Here is an 18,455-nt window from a genome sequence, read left to right on the forward strand (position 1 = left end):
TGAACTAACGCACGCATCTAATAAAGTCGGGGAATCTCAGCGAGGACCACATTTCCCAGCCGTCCCGGCACGTGCTCCGCGCAGGGCCCGGTAAGTAGCTAAGGGCTGCTTGGCTGACTTCCAAGCTCTGTTTAAATGTTTACTCTGCTCATATGTTCAGCTGAGCTTTTCCAGATGCAAATTCCTGCTAGCTTAGGTCTGAATGATCATAGATTCTATCTGAATATAGATTAGATTACACTGATGATGCTTTACTCTGTCGAGACAAGTAGTATTTTGAGCTGATCTAGAAGTTCAGAGTGACTATTAAGGGGCCACCAAGTGTCTAAATGATGAGGTACATTTAATTAGTTTTAAAAACATATTTCTAAAGTGTGTGCATATGACAAATTTAAACTACCTAGCAACAATGAAGTCGACCTACCCCTGTCCAGCCGTTAACAGTCCAGCCGAGAACAAAAGAGCCGATAACTCTTTATCTTTCCAGAAGTTTTCTGGACGTACGGCTGCATATACACTGCTTTTCGATACGGCAAAGAGATTCTTGTATACACACTGCCCCGCATCTTCACTCTCTCTTTTGACTTAACAAATCTTGCAGATTATGTAATATCAGCATATATAGTTACCATGTTAATTTTTTAATGTTCTAAATTAAAAATTATTATTCTTAATATATTAAAAATAGGCTGGAATTTATTCAGCCAGATGTCTGTGGGTTGTTTTCAGATTTTTGTGATTCTACGCCCTAAGTCAGAACATCCTTACTCGCACATCTGCAGGTGCCTGTGGGAATTTTACCTGTAGGATGGGACAGCGAGGAGGGGCGGCGGCGCAGGCTGCAGTTTTACCGGTAATGATTTCCCACCAGCCCTGCAAACCATAACTTCTTTTTCAAGGATTAGGGAATTGTGAGTAGAACAGGTGCATGTATGTTTATTTTATTTTATTCTAGCCCAAGTGTTTTCTGAAATAATTGGAGGAGGGTTAAAAGGAGGTACAAGCCGAGTAAGGGCGCCTGGTATCTCAAATAGTTTCCCACTGAAAGCCGTCCACCGTCCACCGTCCACCGTCCAAGCGCAGGGGGGCGGGCGGCGGGGCAGGCAGGGGGAGATGAGCCTCGGCCGGGCCAGGCTCCCTGGGGCCGCTTCCTGGCTCAGCCACCAGCAGGTGCTCCGTGGGGAACTCCCGGGGGGGGGGGGGGGGGGGGGGGGGGGGGGGCGCCCAGGGACCCGGGGCACCGGGAGGAGCGAGGCAGGTTCCCGGCCTCCCCCCCACCCAGGGTTCCGGGAAGCTTCCTCCCCGGTCAAATCGATACAATGTTGCCAGCGGCTGCAAACTATAAATAAGTCAAAGGGCGCTGCACGTGGGTCGGAAATCCGTCCTCCGCCCACCCCCCGCGGCGCCCGCGACCCGGGCCGTGACCCGGGCCAGGGGAGGAGCTCGCGCCCGGAAACAGGCCGGGGCGCGGGGGTGGGGGCGCGGGCGCGGGGGGCGGGGGCTCGCGGGCCGTCTCCCCGCCCCCGGCCGGCCTCGCGGCCCCGCAGCCCACGTGCCCCGCCGCCGTCCCCGCCCCGGGCTCACGCGCGTCCGCTCCCGACCTCGCGGGCCCCGTGTCCCCGCCGCCCCCGCGCCCCCCGCGGCGCCCCCCGCGGCCAGCAGCACCCGCGCGCCCCCTCCCCGCGCGCCCCCCTCCCCGCGCGCGTGTCCCCGCGTGTCCCCCCCGCGTGTCCCCCCCGCGTGTCCGCCCTCCCCGCGCGCCGGCGGAACTGTGGGATCGCCGCGCACAGGAAGTGGCGGGGCGGCGCGGCCGAGGGCGGAGGGCGGAGGGCGGCGGGCCGGGCGGGGCGGGATGGGGGCCGGGGGCGGCGGGCGCCGCACTCGCTGAGGCCCGACGCAGGGCCGGGCGCGCCCAGGGCCGGAGCGCAGCGGCCGCAGGGGCCGCCGAGGGAGCCGAGGCCGCGCGCGCGACGAGCAGGTGGCGGCGGCTGCAGGTGAGCGGCGCGGCCCCCGGAGGTCGGGCCCCCTCCCGCCGCCCGAGGTCGCTCCTCCGCCCGAGGTCGGCCCCGCGCCCGCGCCCGCGCCCCGCGCCCCGCGCCCCGCGCCGCAGTGGGCCGGCTGCGCTCCGCCCGGCGCGGGGCCTGCGGGAGGACGGGCTGCGGGGGCGCGGGGGGGCGGCCCGGGGCCTCCCCGCACCCCGGCCTCCCCGCTGCCCGGTCCGGCCCAGGCCCGGGACACCTCCCCGTGCGCCCCTCTGGGGGCCGAGCGGGGAGGGCGGTGGGGGGAGCCCCGGGGGAGGGGCGCCCGGGCCGAGGCAGGGCGCGACCCCCCGCGACCCCCGTCCCCGTCCCCTCTCCCCGCGGGCTCCGCTCGCTCGGGCCCTCCTGCGACCCCCCGCCCCCGCGGACGCGACCTGCCCCCTGCCTGGCTCGGGGGCGCTGGGGACCCGGACCCCGCGCGGCCCCCCTCCCCGGACCCGACCCCGACCCCGACCCTGCGCGCGCCGAGGCTGAGTTTCACTTTTTACCCAACCGCGGGAGGGCTGCAGGTGGGGCCGCGAAGGGGGTGGCGGGTGCTGAGTTTTCAGATTTGACTTTGGCGTTTGGACCAAGGCCGACTGTGAATTTCCACCGTTCCAGTCAAGTGATGGGGTCAGCCCGTAATCCAAGAGCCCCAGGAGCCGTTGGGGGCCGGAGCCACCTCCACCCCCAGGGCCGCCCCCAGGGCCCTGGAAAGGAGGGTTATTAGCACTTGAAGCTACCTTGAAAAAATGTGCAGTTTTTTTTTTTTTAAACTTTGAGAGAAGTTGAGTGCAGTAGGAAAAATGCTCTTATAAATGGCTTCCTGCACCTTTTTTTTTTTTTTTAAAGCACACTATTAACAATCTTGCCTAAGGGAATACTTGAGCAGGTGGGTTCTTTTTCCTAGGAAATAGGATCTTACTAGAAGGAAAAACGAGGACCATTGGCCTTCAGAGAGTCTGGGATGGGACCCAGCCGCCCATCAGAGAAGTGACAGTCATCCCAGGGAGCCCAGCTCCACCACTGCTGAGCTGGTGCTGGTGCTGGTGGGGCCCAGAGCGGTGGGGCTAAGCCTGGAACCCGCCCTGGACATGCTCCAGGTTACAGCTCTGCAGGCTGATGATGCTCACTTAGGGGTTCCTAGTCCTCGCTCCTCTGTTGAAAGCTTCCTAAGGGGTCCCAGATTCTGAACATTCTCGGATTTGATCACTTTCTTGCTGCTCCTCCCGCTTTTCTGGATCATCACAACTACACCCCCACCCCCCTCAAAGTTTTAGAGTTTAGCCAGTTGTGGTTCACTGTTGTATCCGCTTCTTGGTCACCCTTAGAGATCTCCTTGATTACATTGTTTAAAAGAGAAGCTACATGGGACTGACCTGCAGGATGTGCAAACCCTGGAAGGTATAGTCACTGCCTTAGTCTCGAATCCAATGCCACGTGCAGTGCTAGGGGTGTCGCTGCACTGGGGTTTGCTGTTCACCCCACCTGTGTGGGACCCCACTGGGGACCCCACCAAGAGCTCTGTCTCCGCAATGACCTGAGGCGTGTGCAACAGCAGGATGACCGGCAGGGTTTGTGAGGTGGTCAGGGAAGGTGCAGGAGGGATATGTCGATCGCCGGAGCGTGGATTCTAGCAAGCGCTTCCAGGGAGGGTGCCCTGGGCCCCTGACTGGCCCACGTGGCAGGCTCAGCGCCCGCAGGAACCCCCCCCCCCCCCCCCCCCCCCCCCCCCCCCCGCCTGTGCATGGGTCTGTGGGCCAGGGCTGGGGAAGCAAACAAAGTAGTTGTTCTATTTTGAAAGGCAGAGAAAGTGTATCCACCAAAGTGATCTGATCTGTCCGATTTTACCCCTACTTCCCACATTAGCCGAGTCCACCGTGATACGCAGGGTTGGCCCTTGGTCTGTGTTCTCTCTGGTCACACTTGAGCCTTGGACAAGAGTGGTCTGCGAGGACGGCGGCCCTGCTGCCTGCTGAAGGTGAGGTCACAGGTCAGCACGGCCACACTTAAAGCAAGGTCTGTGGGCTCCCATCTTCTGAGTCCCCACCGTCTGCTAAAGGTCCACACATTTTCATCTGAGGTCAAATCGGAGGTAGGAGAAAAATACTGAAATCCTTAAAAACAAGGAAAAATAAGTTGTGTTGAGAGGAGCCAATTTACTTTTTTTTTTTTGGAGGGGGAGGGTCTGGTTAACTTGTCCAGTGACATTTTACCCCTGACATGCATACCTTCTGTTGACTCTCAGCCTGACTGAACAGGGGAGGCAGGAGAGGGCACGCTTGCAGCGCAGGCCAGGCGCCCCTCACCCTTAGCAGCGGCCCCCTGCCACCGTCCATGTGGCAGCAGCGGCTTCCGCCTCCAGGCCTCGTCAGGCCTCGGTTTACGGGTACGAGTGTGGCTGATTGATGTTCATAGAGCAAAGGCTGCGAGTGGCTACGTTTGTCCGTTTCCTTTTTAATGACTTGTATAAGCTCAGGTCTGTAGTTACTCAGTCCTAGGGAGACATTGATGGTACAGCGAGGTTGGACTGAGTTTTGTAAAGCAGTTGGTCTGAAATTTCCCGGGTTTTCCTTTTGGTTAACCAGAGAACCTCTGAGACTTTAAATGAGTCGTTTCAAGTCATGAAGTGAAACATCTGTGACTTTATCTGCCCTTTTAAAACTCCTTGGCAACAGTACTTACTCTATCTTAACGGTAATTGCAAATTACTTATTTCAAAATGCTGCGTTTGAGGCCCACACAGTAGTGGTGTGTCCTTGGGCCACCCTTCCTTTCGGTTATTAGAAGCATTCCTGTGTTTTGATTATCTCTGTGGAGCAAAGTGTGAGAGGTGGTAATCTTGGGAGGGCATCTGTGCGATCGTTGGGTCATGCGGGAGGTGGCCCGGCGGGAGGTTGGCCCCGGCCTCCCCACAGGGTGAAGGCTCACGGGCTGCGGACACTGTGGTTTGACTGCTGTCCCTTCCGAGAGCGTCGCCGTAAGGGTCTCAGGTAGGGTACGTTGTAGCAGGTGGACTTGTGACAGGCGGTGCTCGGCCCTAGGACTCGGAAGGGAGGCAAGTGAGCAGTGGGAGCGGCTGGGCTGGGCGGGGAGACCTGTCCCCAGGCGACTCGGGGAGGCCATGCATTATTAACCTGGCTCTTCTCAGTTCCTTTCTGAAAGTGGGTGGGGAGTGAAATCGGTGACAAAGAACAATGCCAAGGAATTCGCCCGCCAGCAGTAGTGACCAGCTGTCCCCTGGAGGGAAGTACCTGCAGCCAGATGTGATGCTCAGCGGTGACTGGTGCCCCTGATGGTGGCAACCCTGGGAGGGGGGCGCCAAGCTCTGGAGCCCCAGAGGTGGTGGCTCTTCTCCTCTTCATCATGTCGCTGCTTGAGCCGCCGGCTTTACGAGTGTGTGCCCCCCGCCTCCCCACTGAGGCCTTGTGTTGTGCTGCGACGGCAGCTACCGTGATGGCACCTTATGCTGTTTGATTCTTTAAGAAAAGGCCCTGTGAGGACAGTGGCGTCGCCCCGTAACACGAATGAGAGACCGAGGGGGAGAGCTTGGTGGGGGTTGTCCAGCTAGCAGGTGATGAATCTAGATGTCAGAGGTCGTCTTGGATCCAAAGCACTTTGCTGCTCAGAAAACTCAATGTGTCAGGAACCTACATTTTGAAACTAAGTGGTTGGCTTCACGTTAGTAGTCATTTAAGAACTCCTCACTTCCAGAAGGCTGCACGTGGTGGACGGGGGGCCAGAAATCCCCGTCTGAGGTGGCGGGAACAGGTGCATGCTAGATGTGATGCCGCTCGGGGCAGTCGGTTACCGCAGATGCGCGTGTGCCCAGGCGCCTCGTGCACGCGGCGGGAGCGCGCTGCGGGATGTCCCGGCCCGAGCGGGAGCGCGCCGGTGGTCGGTCAGGCTTTCCGGGGACTGGTTTGTACCTTAGGCCGCGTCGGAGTCTAACTGGAGCCACTGAATGAACGTGCCTGTTAACGAGGGAGACGCACGCGATCCTCGTGTTCGGAGAGAAGCCTGCCGATCGGTATACTTTGCAAAATAAGGCATAACAGCAGCGATTTTGCCAAAATGAGCCAGAAGTAGATTCTTGAATGAAGAATGGATCAAGTGGGGTGATGCAGGAGGCAGATGCCAAAAAGAGAGGTGCAGGAGGTTTGCTGGGAGAGAGGCTATGGAGGCCGAGGGTAATGGGAGGGGCGTGCTGGGGGGCCCTGAGGCCACCATGCTGGGGTGACTGGTGGAGGAGGCGGGGCTCGTGCCTCCCCCCCCCCCCCCCCCCGCATGCAGCTCTGAGGAGGTGTCGGCCGGGGGTCCTCGGCTGGACTGCCCCCCCAGGAGCCCTGCGTCCCCCAGGCCCGGCCAGCAGCGTGTGGAGGGCGCTTTCCGGCCACCTGGCGGGTTCCCTCTTGGGGGGCTCTGAGTGTCGAAGCGTCACGACCGCCTCTCAGCGTTGAGTGGCTTCCACAGAAGCGGAAGGAAGGACGTGGTAAAAACACTCTTACAGTGTTACCAGTTGTGTGGCACGGCTAGCGTTTTGGTTTTGTTTTCCAAGAAGCCGTGTGTTCGCGGCAGGTGTCCTGGAGCTGCTCCGCACCTGGCACCCCGAGCAAGGTGCCGGGCGGCGGGAAAGAGCCCGGGCTTCCAGGTGGGTCGTGGGCCCCGGGCACACACCGTAGCACACGGTGCGTATTTTCATTGTATGAGTCGAGGCGCGTGCTGCTGTGGCCTGAGTTCCAGCAGATTCGGTGGAAAAGGCGGCGGCAGCCCGCAGCTGCCCTCTGGTTCCAGGCTGGCGTGGCGCTTCCCCGGAGCTCTGACTGCTTTCACCTTTCACTTCCCTCCCTTGGATCCTAGGGAGTTGTTGGGTACAAACTTTTTTTGTTTTTTGTTTTTTTGTAAATAAAAATATATGAAAGTTGTGAACCCAGATTCTGACAGAGGCCAGGCAGGAAGGGGAGCCAGGAGGAATGTAGGTGTGAGACGGAGTGGGGGCGGCTACGTGGACGGAGTGATGGCTAGGGCCCCTTCTCTCCCACGTGCTCGCCGGACCCCCAGCGCCGACCCCCGGCACTACCCCAGCCGGCAGGAGCGCAGCACGGACCCCAGACACTCACCCCAGCACTGACCCCCGGCGCTGAGCCCTGAGCCCAGCACTGAGCCCCAGCACTGAGCCCAGCCCTGAGCCCAGCACTGAGCACCAGCCGGCATGCCCAGGTGGATGCAGGACTAGAAGACGTAGATCTTTGTTCTGCTAGGAGAAGGCAGAAATCTGGGTTTTTATGTGCAATTATTTATTTTTAACAAATTACAGACCAAATAAAAAATAATTGCCTGAATTTAGCCTGTAGGTCGCAATTTTTACAACGTCTGGTCTAAAACATTTGTTTGATTTTTGGAATAAAGTAAGTGAGCTAATGAAATGAGGACAAAATGGGCATTTCCTACAAATGCCTGAGAAGCAAAAACAGGGAGAACAGGGACGCCCGGGTGGCTCAGCGGTTGAGCGTCTGCCTGTGGCTCAGGTCGTGATCCTGGGACCCGGGATCGAGTCCTGCATCGGGCTCCTTGGGAGGGGCCTGCTTCTCCCTCTGCCTGTGTCTCTGCCTCTCTGTGTGTCTCTCATGAATAAATAAATGAATCTTTAAAAAAAAAAAAAAAGCAGGGAGAACAGAAATCCAAGATTTCACGTGCAGGCGAAAGCCGGGATGTGCGCATACCCAGGGTGGGGGGGCTGTGGGCAGCGGGGGTTCTCGGGGGAACGGGCGTCCGCGCGTCTCTAAGCACAGGCGGGAGGCCCTGCTCAGGTCCGCGCGGAGCTGAAGTCCGCGAGAGAGGTTTCCAGCAGGTGCCCGGCGGCTCGCCGGACAGTGCTCCCAACCTGGCCGTGGCCGCTGGCGAGCTGCAGGCGGAGGCCGGAGGGGGGGAGGGCGGGGGTGGGGGCACGGGCTGTTTCTCAGATGCCCGCCGCCCGCGCAGCGGCTCTAAGGTGCGTCCAGCGCTCCGGGCTCTTCACTGTTGTCATTAGTTCTTGCAAATGGAACGGATGCACCATGGCCTGTCGCGCTGTGGCCTGGGTTTGCACATCCTGCCCGATGCCCGGAGCGTCTCCCCGCGCCGCTGGGTCCTGTGTGTCCCGCGTGTCCCCGCTGCCCTCTGTCCCCATGGGCCTCTCCGGCTGACCTGCAGTGGCATGTGATCGCCTCTCCTGTGCCGTCACGTGGCTGCCACGGGCCTCCTCTTCTTCCTTCATCGTCATGAATGAAATGCTTGACTTCCTGTGGGTCTGCCCATCTTCCCTTCCGGGGGCGGGTGCCTCTTGGCAGTCCTTCCTCGGCCTGGGGCACTAGGGTGCTGCCCCGCATGTCCTTGAGGCTGCGAGTCGGCTCCCCCGTGGAGGCCTCCCGTGGCTCTGGAGCTCACTGTGCGCTGAGAGGGACGGAGCCCGGGACACCTTGGTCCCCAGGGGCAGTGCCAGGTGTCGCATGGCAGGTCCTCAGTGCGTGCCCAGGCGCTCTCCGTTGGGTTCCCTGGCCCTCTGCTCGCCCTACAGCCCCTGCTCCCTGCTCATCCTCCTTGCGGGGTCGTGGGAGCCCCTGGCGGTTCCTGCTCTTTGCTTCCCCCTGTCGTGTTACCGTGGGCTTCCAGTGGCTCTTGAAAAACTGTCAGGATTTTGGCTGAAATGGCACTGACTGTAGACCAGCTGGGGGACTCCACCCTCCCCATCCCGTCTTCCCGCTGTGAACACGGCCCGTGTCTGCAGCAGTGCAGGTGGTCGGCGGCGGCCCGTGAGGCTGTCTCACAGTCCGCGGTTAAAGTCCCTCCCACGGGCACAGGTTAGGTCTGTTGCTCTCGTAGGTGGCGTTTTTAAATTTTATTTTTTTATTAAACATCTCTTCTAACTCCTTGTTGGCGTTGAGCACAAATGCATTTGATTTTGGGTGTTGCCGTGATACCCGGTCACCTTAGCAATCTCCGTTTCCTGTTGTTTATTTGTAGATGTTTAGGATTTTCTTCTCTCTCTTTTTAAAGATTTACTTATTAATTTAAGAGAGAAAGAGAGTGTGAGCAGGGGGAGGGGCCGAGGGAGAGAAAGTCTCCAGCAGATGCGTGCTGAGCTCGGAGCCCGATGCAGGGCTCGATCCCACAACCTGAGATCCTGACCTGAGCCAAAACCAAGATTCAGATGCCCAACTGACTGAGCCACCAGGTGCCCCCACTCTTTCTTTTTCCTTTTAGAGTTTTCTGTGCAGCCATCCCTATCATGCGGGAAAGGGATGGCTTTGTTTGTTCCTTATGACTTCTTGTTTCACGGCCGGGCCGGGGCCTTCAGGATGGCGTTAAATGGAAGTGCGACAGGGTGTCCTGGTTTTGTTCCTGATTTTAGGGAAACACTGCTATTTCCCCTTCCAGTGTTGGTATAACAGCTAAGCAGTTCCAAATCTTGGTTCCTTTTTTTTTTTTTTTTTTTTTTAAGAGAGGAAGAAAATCCTCAAACGGGCTCCCCCTGAGTGCAGAGCCTGACATGGGGCTCCATCCATGACCTGAGATCATGGCCTGAGCCAAATCCAAGAGTTGGACGCTTAACTGAGCCACCCAAGTGTCCCCCGCCCCAAATGTTAGTTCTGAGTCCTCCTCCTGTTACTGTCCTTGGGATCAGAGGAGGCAGGACCTCTGGAAAATAGAGATGCAAGGTTCCTGTGCACCGGCCACCAGGGGGGCGTGAACCTGAAGCCCCAGGCAGGTGCTGGGCCACCCGCCAGGGGCAGGGTTGGAGCACAGGAGCGCCGTGGTGGGTGTGAAGGGGCGCCCGCGGGGGAGACTGAGTGGCAGGACCTGCCCCTGAGGCCGTTCACTCCTGGGTGCCCGTCAGGACCCACGTGCTGCGGGTCCAGCAGCTCTGTCCTAAGGCACAAGCCCTGGGATTGCTTTCAGTGTCTTCAAGGAAAATGAAGAGGGGACCCCGGCATATTCATGCGGTGAAGAGAATGAAGCCGTCCCATGTGCAGGCACGCGTGTGTGACTTACAACGTGTCGAGCAAAGGGAGGGAGGCCTGAGGGGTGTGTCTGCTGGTGGAAGCGGCCTACACGGCGCGGCCATGGGAGGGGGCTTCCCGCAGGGCAGGGGGCGTGCAGGGCTCCCAGGGGGCACTGCGGCAGCATCTTCCTCGAGCCCCATGTCGGTTGCACGGGGGTGTGTGGTGTGTAAAAGCTTGAGCTGCACACTTGTGATGTGTGCACTGTTCCGTGCGTGTATCATATGGAAATTGAAAGTTTTGAAGAAGAGTCAAAAAGAAAATTCTAGAGACAGGCGGCAGGCAAAGGAATGCAGCAGATACATCATCAGTGAACCGAGTAGCCTGAGCAGGGTGCCAAGCGCCTGTCCCCCTGGGACCCTGGCCCCGGAGGGGAGGGACCCGCCTGCAGACCGTCCAGGGGCTCGTGCGGTGTGCGGCCCAGAGACCCTTGTCTGTCCAACAGAGGAAAGCAGCCACCTCTAGGCCCGGGGTCTCAGGAGAGAAAATGGGGGCCGCAGACTCGTCTGGACACATGGTGCTTCCAGGGCCCATCGAGACAGCGCCACCGCGAGGGGGCCGGCAGCTGAGCCACGTGCCCGCGGTGCTGGCAGGAAGGTGGCACTCGGCTGTGACGGTGTTGAGGGCCACCGGCCCGTGCGACTGATGTGAGAGGGAGCAGGGCCCGGGGATGCCGAGGTGCTGCTGGCCCCAGCGAGGAGAGACACGGGCTGGACGTCCCACATCCCCGAGTGGGGCACACGCTGCCCTGGAGCCTCGGGGAGGGAGGGGGCTCCCCACAGTCACACGACCAGGGTGACCAGGGCGTTGCTGCACTCCTGGGGCACACGCTCCAGGGACCCTTTGCCGGTGTGAGGTGACCTGGGCGGCGTCAGGCACGGGGATACCGTGGGGCCCGTCTCTGGGGGACTGGCTGGCTAAGCCCGGAGAGGCCACGGGCCTGCACACTGTGCACCCCGGGAAGGAGGCAGCCTTCCTACCCCCTAGGGAGGGCTCCCCGGGTTCAGAGCGACGTCCACGGGTCGGGGGAGGGGGTGAGAACGCCTCTGAAGCTCTTGCGTTGGATGCTGCTGACACATAGGGAGGGGCTCGAGGTAACGGCCCCCTGCGTAGGGCTGGGGTGCCGTGCGGGGGGCACCGACATTGAGGTGCCTCTGCAGACGACGTCTCCCATTCCAGTGACGTTACAGAAACAGAGAAGGCTTATTTTTCTGTAGATGGGCCCTTTCTGGTTAAGAGCGTTGTCTTGTTTCTAAGCATATCTGCTGAAGATGTTTCACGAGGGCCGTTTCTGCACGTATTGGGCGGATCACAGACGTCTCTGTTTCTCCGTTGGCTCCGTGAAGTACGTGCGTACTTTGCCGCCCGGAAGTACCCCAGTGGCCGCGGTGCATTATCTGTGCTCCGTGACTGTGGCTGGCGTGTAGCGTGTTGGGATTGTCTGCCCCCGTGTTCCAAAGTGGGTTTGGTTTGTGATCGTCCTCGATCACGTCCCGTCCTCGCCTGGTCTGGTGTCTGGGTTACGCCAGCCTCCTGACGTGAGTCGGATGGCGTTGCCGCGTGGGAGAGCTCGGGACCGAGACCCCGTGCGTCCTGGCCTCTGTGTGCCCGTGATTCCATCCTGGCTGTGTCTGTAGGAGCAGCAGGTCCGTCAGGTTCTCCAGGGCCGTCTGCATGCGGTTCGGGGCGTTCTTCTGGGCACTCATCTGCGTGTGCCAGCTGTTGCTGCGTAACAGGTGACACCGACACGCAGCATCTCCCCGTTGGCGTGGTCCAGGGGTTGCGGGCGCGGCGTTGCTGGGTCCTCAGGCCCGGGGCTCTCCTGGGCCACCAACATGGTGCCACCCGCGGCTGCCGTCTTACCGGGAGGGGTTGTCGTCAGGATTCGGGTCCTTGCCAGTGGTTGTCCTGAGGGCGTCCTCACGTGGCAGCTCACACGGAGGAGCGCGTCAATGCAAGTCCGGGGTCAGGAGGCCTCACCCAGACGGGGCCCTCCGTGGCTCTTGTCCCTGCAAGGGGACCGTGGGGTCACCCTGGGGCTCTCCACTGCGTTGTTTGCTTCATAGCATCCTCTATTTCTGGGTGCAAAGGTCATAATACAGTCTTAGTTTTCAAATCTGTACTCTGACATCAACTTCCCTTTTTCATTCTGAAAATTGTTTTTGCTTTTCTGGTTCCTTGACTTATCTCAGCAGAGGTTTTTCTCTGTGACTTTGTTACTGTTCACGCAGAGCCGGCGTTCAGTCGGCTTCTCTGCCTTCCTCGCCGCCGTCCTGGCCGTGCTCCTTGGGTTTACCCCGGCGTTCTCTTTCTGGACTACTGAGTTGACTCGTTATTTTTTATACTTCTTTTTTTTTATTTTTTTAAATTTTTATTTATTTATGATAGTCACAGAGAGAGAAAGAGAGAGAGGCAGAGACACAGGCAGAGGGAGAAGCAGGCTCCATGCACCGGGAGCCCGATGTGGGATTCGATCCCGGGTCTCCAGGATCGCACCCTGGGCCAAAGGCAGGTGCCAAACCGCTGCGCCACCCAGGGATCCCTTTTTTTTCTTTTTAAAGATTTTATTTATTTATTCATGAAAGACACAGAGAAAGGCAGAGACCCAGGCAGAGGGAGAAGCGGGCTCCCTGCAGGGAGGCCGATGTGGGACTCGATCCCAGGACCCTGGGGTCACCCTCTGAGCCAAAGGCAGATGCTCAGCGGCCGAGCCCCCCAGGTGCCCCTTTCTTACTTTTTCTAAGCACAGCTCCTTAATTCTCCGACTATTTCTGTCAGCAGAGTCCCAGGCTCCCGTCCCGGCTCTGCGGGGCTGCGTGCTGTCCAGTGGGAACACCCTTCCACTGCCGTTCTGGTTCTCCTGGGACCCAGGAGTGAGGCCTTCTGACTTCCTAAACGTGTGGCGATTTTAGGGGACAGTTCTCTTACTGACTTCAGCTCACGCGCCTCTTGGGCAGAGGCAGCTTTCGAGACTCAGTCCTGTGACGTCGCGGTGCCCTGGCCGACGCGCTGGCCTTCCGTGCCCGCCTCACTCTGGCACCGCCGGGGGCTGCCTTCCTGCCCAGCCCGCTTCCTGGAGGCCGAGGTTGTGTCTTCGTAATTCCGGGGAGCTCGGGGCGTCGGTTTGTTGAGTGCTGCTTGACTCGATTGCGCCGTCCCCCAGCCTCTGAACCCTCGATCGTGCTTCTCCCGTTTCCGTCACTTTGTGCCGCATCCCGGGCGGATCCTTCAGGCCCCGGCCCGGCGTCTCCCGGCCTCCCCGGTCCGCTGTGTGGGCAGCTCATGAAACTTGTCATTGCGCTGGTTCCTCTGTTCGTTTCTAAAAGTTCCCTTTGACGAGGGGCCCGGTCGTCCCCGACTGGCTGGTCGAGCCTCCGACTCTTGGTTTCGGCTCAGGTCACGAGCTCGGGGTCGTGGGATCAAGCCCTGCGTAGGGCTCCGCGCTCAGTGGGGAGTCGGCTGCAGAGTCCCTCTCCCTCCACCCCTCACCCCCCCACCAGCTCGTGTGCCCGGGCGCACGCTCTCTGTCGTGCAAATAAATAAATCTCTTAAAAGAACAAAATCCTCTTCGGTTCCTTCCCAATCTGCTGCTCCTCTTGCTGAGTATTCTGTTCCTTGCATGGATTTCACTGTCCTCTGTGGTCTCCAAACTCTTCCTACACAGCCCTGACAATATCAAAATAATAGTGACGGCAATCACAATAATACCAAAGTCTGCCTTTCTCCAGGGTTGGCTTCCACGCCTAGTCCCGCTCTCTCTTGCTCCCAGAACCCAGCCTCTCGTGTGCTGTGTAAATTTGGATCGTGGGCTTATGTCCAGGTGAGCTCTGTCTGCAGGTGCCCGGGGAGGTGCCTCCCCGAAGAGGCTGGCTTCTGCCGGGAGCCCTGGGGCGGGGCTGATACAGGACCGTGTTAGGTTAATTTTTCTTTTACTCGTAAGATTTATTTGTTAATAGAGAGTAGAGGGAGGAGGGCAGAGGGGGACGGACAACCCCAAGCCGACTCTCCGTGGAGCATGGGGCCCAGTGCACGGCGTGATCCCACAACCCCGAGACCGTGACCTGAACCAAAGCCAAGAGTGGGACGCTCGACCAGCCAAGCCCCCCGGTGCCCCGGGTTGGTTTCCCAGATTCCAACGGCGGCTCATAAAGACGTCGCTGACTAAGGACAAGGTCTGCTGACGGTGGACGGGGAGGGACCGTCACGTCACAGGCTTAGGTCTGCCCGCACGACCAAGGTCACCTGGGAAGATGAACACGCCCCGGTGGGTCTGAGCCCAGAAGACCCTCTGTCCCCAGCACATCCCCGCCAAGTGCTGGGGCGCCTTGGGAGGTCCCCGGGGACCTCGGCTGCCCAACTTCCCACCCTCCATCCCACTGGGGCGTGTCTGCTGTTTTGGAATCCGCCAGGTCACCACGCGATCCGTGGGGTCCCGGGGACGGTTGGTAGCCGAGGAGCTGCTCTTCGCGCACTGCGTGGTGCCCGTGGGAACAGCAGGATCTTTCCACGACGCCACATCTTAGTGCGTTGTCCGTCACCGTGTCGCTTTCGGAGCTAGAAGCCACGTGCAGAGGGAGGACCGGCGTGTGGAAGGCGGTGGTCCTCGGGGTGTGTCGGAGGCGTCTTCACGCAGTGCCCCCCCCCCGCTCCGGCCCCCGGCCCCCACCCGCACTTGGCCTCTTAGGCGGGAGCGCGGCTCGTCTCCCGTACGTCCTGCGGCGCCCGCACCCTTCCTCCGCCTCCCCAGGCCCTGCCGGGGCCCCTGTCCTCCCTGTCCCTCCCCGCCACAGCCACTGTCCTGTGGAGCCTCTGCTTCCGACCCCCACCCCCTCCTCCAGGCAGGCCGCCCCCCACCGGCCCTGCGGTGACCCCCCCCCCCCCAGTCGCCCACATCCTCTTCCCCCCACTACACCTGCTCTTTGGCTTCGCGCCAGGCCTCATACACCTTCGTCTGGAACACTCTTTCCCTCTTTGCCTGGGGAATTTGTATGCATCCTCCAGCCGTGAGAGGGAAGCCTCCTGCATCCCGAGTGTGAGTGACGACGCGCACACACGTGCATTTAACACGCCCCACACACCTTGCCTACGTTTTCGGGGCCTGCTTTCTTTGGCTCACGTTGTACTGCTGACCTTTGCCACTTGCCCTTGTCAATGGGTCCAGACGGCGAGGGTCAGCCCTGACCGCTGGGTACACAGTAGGCACATGCCTCAGGAAGAGGGGTGCATGCGTCAGGCACCGCGCGTGTGTCGGAGAAGCCACGTGACGTGTGGCGGTGGCGGGTCGTTGCCGGGATGCTCCGGGCCCAGAGCTCCTGGAAAGTCACTCGGATTCAGGGGAAGGGACAGCAGAGTAGGGGCCAGGGCTGAGCCCCACACAGGCTGGTGGCAGCCGGGCCGCATGGACTGTCCCTGTTCCTCCCCGCAGGTGCACAGGGGCCCCACAGCGGAGCATGTCGCCGTGTCCCGGCGCGTCTCGGGGACACAGCAGGGGCTGGTGTGTTGGCCGTCCCACCCGCCCGCCACAGAACGGGGTGCGTGTGTGTCATCCCAGGGCAGCGTCCGTGTCGATGCCAACCTCTGATTTTCCTTGCTGCTGAATCATTTCGTGGCTCAGCACATCCGAGGGCAGCGCCTCGTGCGCCTCCAAGCCTCGGGCCTGGGAGCGGCAGGGGCCGCCTGCTGCCCGCCTCCCCGTGTGGCAGCTGCACGGTGCTGGGGGCAGGCCGGCCCCGTCCCTTGGTCCTGTGTTGTTCTGACGCTGCCTGTCGGGGCCGCGTGGACGCCGAACGTCTGGTGCTGCGCGTGCCCGGGGCCCCTGGGCCCGTTTGCGGTGTGGACGGCGACCCGCGTGGCCCAGCGGGGATGTTGCGGTCTCGTCACAGTTTTCCCTACGGCCGTGTGCGGGTGTGGACGGGCCCCTGTACGCCTGTGGCCTTTTGAAAATGAACCTTGAGATTTGCAATCACACGGATGGTAGGACAGGTTTACTTAACGATACAGATTATTTTTCACTTACTCTTCGTCCCCGCTCAGACTGCGGCGGGGCAGGGCGGCAGGAGGCTGTCGGTAGACAGAGGCGCAGGCCCCGGCCGCGTGGACACGGGGACATGGCTCTCCCTCGACACCGGGTGACGCGTGACCGCGGAGCCCTGCCCACGCACAGCTGCGAAGATTGGTTCCGAGGCCGGTGGTCCGACTGCAGAGGGTACCCTCCTGGCAGGGCGGGGGTGCGGGCGCAGGGACGGACACAGAGGAGGGCCGAAGGAGGGAGGCTCCGCATACGGTGCGTTTACTGGTCTGCTGAGGGCTCCGGGAGCGCAGCGGTGCCTGAGGTCACACAAGCGTGTGTCACAGCTCTGGAGCCAGAAGCCGAAACCACGATGTCTGAGGGCTGGTTTCCTCTGGGGGCGGGAGGGGTTGTGTCCAGGCCTCTGCCCTTGGTTTGCCGACGACCGCCTTCCCCGTCTTGCCATGTGCTGCCTTTCCCAGGTATGTGTCTCGGTGTCCTTTTTGTTTTGTTTTGTTTTTGTTTTTTTAAATAACGCCTGTCCTTAGGTTAGGGCCTACCCTGGTGACCTCATCTTAACACGCTGTGACTGCTCCGACCCTGCTTCCAGCTGAGGTCTCCTTCTGAGGCCCCGGGGGTGAGGGTGTCCTGTGTGACTCCGGGCGGGGAGGACGCAATTCCACCCGTAATGGTGAGCTGGCTTTATTTGCCAGCGGCTCTCATAAACCCCTGATTACTGATGGGATTGCGGTGGATTAGAAGGCAGCGAGGCGGCCGCGTGCAGTGGGTGTGTTCTTGCCAAGACCTGCTGTGCCAGGCACATGTTGGTGGTGGCGGGCTGTGGGTGGCCCAGCCTCGGAGTTCATGTGGGAGCATGATCTGGAAAAGCAGGCTTCCTTGTCCCTGAGCGGCGGGGTCAGTGCTGGTGGGTGGTGCCGGTGGTGGCCCTGGACCCTCCCGGGTCGGACGGGCTGCACCCGAGCCCAGCGTCTGCATGGGATCCCGCCTCTGTTCACCTCCTCTCGTCCCACCTCCAGCTGAGGTTGCCACAGAGAAGCTGCGTGCGTGACCGCGAATCCCGGCATCACGGGGGACGTGGGCCCTGAGAAGTGGCGGGATGGCAGCCCGGCAACGCCCCGTTCTGCAGGGGTACGGGTGGTGGCCGGCGGCCGACGACAAGACCATTTTTAGGAAAAGAAGAAACTTGAAAAGGGAGCGATGATAATTACTCATCACTTATTCTTTGTCATTTATTATGCATTTATTTCAGAAAGAGATTGGTTTCCTCTTCTCCTTCCAAATTTTGTAGAAGGAAAAGAAAATTGGAAGTATTCAATAATTTTTATCTAATTTCTATTTTTTAACCTGTGATTATATTGTATCTCTAAGAATAAGTTGGCTTTTTTTTAAAAAATTAGGAAATACTTTAGGAAAAGAAAACACGTAAAATATTGACCCCCGCCCCCCCGCAGCTCCCGTCCGGTGGAGGAATTAATCATCATAGACACATTTGAAGTAAAAGAACGAGTGAAACTAAAAGCTTCTAAAATCCATGTAAATGGAAAAGAGAAGTGGGAGGAAAACGGTCCTGAGAGTGTGTCCTATCTGAGCTGGTGCTGCCCGAAGGCCGTGTGTCACGGGGACCACGTCTCATGGGGTCATGTCTCATGGGGGCCTTGCTTGAGGCGTGCCCACTCCGAATTCAGATCTGTTCTCACTGTGAAAGGTGAGACTGACTCAACGCCTCCACTGGAAGGCTTAGTACAAAAAGAAAAAAAAAAAAAAGCAAAATGTCTCATTAATGTTCTTTTATATGGATTAGAAGTTGAAATAATATTTTGGATTTATTGGGTTCAATAAAATATTACTACATTATTTTTGCCTGTTTCTTGCATTTTTAAATGTGGCTGCAGAGAATATAAAATTGAAGATGTGGCTTGCATCTGAGACCCACGTCACGTTCCCGCTAGAATGTGCTCGTCATGATTCCTAGCAGCTTCCCCGGGGAGGGGTGGTGGTGGTGTGGGACCCTGGGCACGCCCCTCGTCTCCGGAACCTGCAGCCCCAGGAGTGGGTGAGGTTGGCCTAGTGTGTCTCCACCCGCTGGACCCCGTGCCTCCTCAGGGGAAGTGCAGCTGGTACACATTAAATGCTTAGAACAGGATCTGGCAGATACCAACCACCAAGTATGTTTGATATTATTAATAATAAAACATTTTGCAGTAGCTCGTTTGCAGTATAGAAATGGATTTTTTAGCTTGTCCACGTCCAGAATTTGAAAAGGCTGTGTGTTCCAACGTGGGAGTGCTTGGGCCTGTCTACACGAGAAGACAGCGGACTGGCCCAGAAATACCGCCCTTGCTTGTGTCAGGTGCAGCCAAAAGAGGCAGG

General features: G+C 59.3%; 1 protein-coding gene across 1 annotated transcript in view; it reads left to right on the forward strand.

Moving 5' to 3' along the window:
* Positions 1 to 1,914: 1,914 nt before the first annotated feature.
* AGPAT3 (1-acylglycerol-3-phosphate O-acyltransferase 3) overlaps positions 1,915 to 18,455 on the forward strand; it is an 85,308-nt gene continuing 68,767 nt past the window's right edge. Inside the window, exon 1 of the mRNA XM_038581608.1 lies at positions 1,915 to 1,994. The gene's annotated coding sequence lies outside the window, so the exon portion shown is untranslated. The remainder of the gene's footprint in view (positions 1,995 to 18,455) is intronic.

The sequence above is a fragment of the Canis lupus genome, chromosome 31 (assembly GCF_011100685.1).
Source record: "Canis lupus familiaris isolate Mischka breed German Shepherd chromosome 31, alternate assembly UU_Cfam_GSD_1.0, whole genome shotgun sequence".
Taxonomy (NCBI): Eukaryota; Metazoa; Chordata; class Mammalia; order Carnivora; family Canidae; genus Canis; species Canis lupus.